The sequence below is a fragment of the Acyrthosiphon pisum genome, unplaced genomic scaffold (genome assembly GCF_005508785.2).
Source record: "Acyrthosiphon pisum isolate AL4f unplaced genomic scaffold, pea_aphid_22Mar2018_4r6ur Scaffold_21386;HRSCAF=23844, whole genome shotgun sequence".
Lineage (NCBI taxonomy): Eukaryota > Metazoa > Arthropoda > Insecta > Hemiptera > Aphididae > Acyrthosiphon > Acyrthosiphon pisum.
The window spans coordinates 1,450-3,266 of NW_021770847.1; positions in this window are offsets into that span (position 1 = coordinate 1,450).

Sequence of the window (1,817 nt, forward strand, 5' to 3'; positions counted from 1 at the left end):
TAACCTAGTTATACATTGTACTTATTGACTATGCTAAAAATGATACTAAATGTTATTTGATTACATAATATTGTTATCTTAATCTAATTTGGTGGATTGCAATATGTTTCTACGCTGTTAATTAGATTATTAAATATTGTATAGTTTGTTTTGGAATTTCACCTGTGACATATTATGATTCTTTTCAAAACCTATAGCAAATAGTTTTAATCTTAATATTATTTATATAATATTCATGATACAGCAATACATAACATATTGTGTCATGTATACTTTTGTATAAACTATTATAAAATCTATGTTTAAGGGGCTTAATTTCAAATACATAAATTAAGCATGTATAAACTTCATTATTACGAGTATAATAATATCGAAATCTGTACGTCCCATAAACAAATGTTTTAGGGAAATTGGTGTTTGAAATTAACGATGTATCCACGCCTGTACCCGTATAATTGCCCTAAAAGTATAAAACAAACATTCAATACAATTATTTTTAAAAATCAGGGCTTCAAACGGAAATGATTTTTTTTTAATTAATGGTTTTAGTTCTTCTATTTGTTTCGGTATAAATTAATGAAAACTCGGTTAATATAGAATTTACATGTTATGGTTTCTTAAAACCAGTTTAAATTAATAAAACCGTTAATATAATTTTTTTTTAATGATATGAATAATAATATGTATCTACTATACCATAAAAAAAATATATATATAACTACATATTAATTTACTTTATTTTATAATTTTAAACAACTAAAAACATTTTTTTTTTATTTATAAGTATATGTAAAACAAAACTATATTATAATATAATTTTCATAAGTATGTAAGTATAGTTGGCGACAACTACATGCACAATTAATATGAAAAAAGAACGTTAAACAAATATTTGATAACAGCACCGATGATAACATGCTGTCAAATCATAAAGGTATAAAAACCCGTTACAAAAAATCTCATGCATAGTCTTAGATTATCGAATTATCGGATACCATAGAACAATATGTGCATGATAATATTATTTATTATTTAAAACCTAATTTAAAAATTATATATTTTCGATCAAGACAAAAAATAATTATGGTTGAACATATCGTTTTTGTTCTATAAAATAATGAATTATGGTTCAGTTTTCGTTTTTGTTCCTATACATTTTCAAATATAATCGGTCAGAAAAAATGGTTTAAACCGGTTTTAAGCCTTCATTAGAATACAGTGTCCATATTATAAATTAAAATTGTGTGAAATAAATAATTATAAATTTTTTACGATTACATCCATCAAGTGAAACAGTATTTTATTTGATGTAAATAATGCTTGAAAGCATAATGTTGATCAAGTTATACTTGATGAAATTTACTTTTATAGTTTTTCGATGAAAATATACTTTATAATTGATATTATATAATTATAATGTCTTATTATACCGGTGGTAGGTATAGGGCATGTGGCATTCTTTATTCCTAAACCGTTTATCACCGTGGTCCACTCGGCGCCCATTAGATTTCTGAATGACGAGCAAGCTTTTGGAGACTTGTATTGTCTTTCCAATTCCCATCTTTATCTCGTAATGCAACATTTGCTTCCATCTGAAAAAATCTGGATGGCTTAATAATTTATTACTATATTGAATGAGTAACATAATATTGTATAATACATTTAGCAACAGATAAAATACGTTAAGAGTTATTTGAATCTACACTCCAAACATTCCAGTATCATAGTCATCATATGTTAGAACATTAAATGATTGTTATTTTTATTCGGTGGACATTTCAGAGTCCAATAATGGCAAATTTTCAGACTTTGTTAAA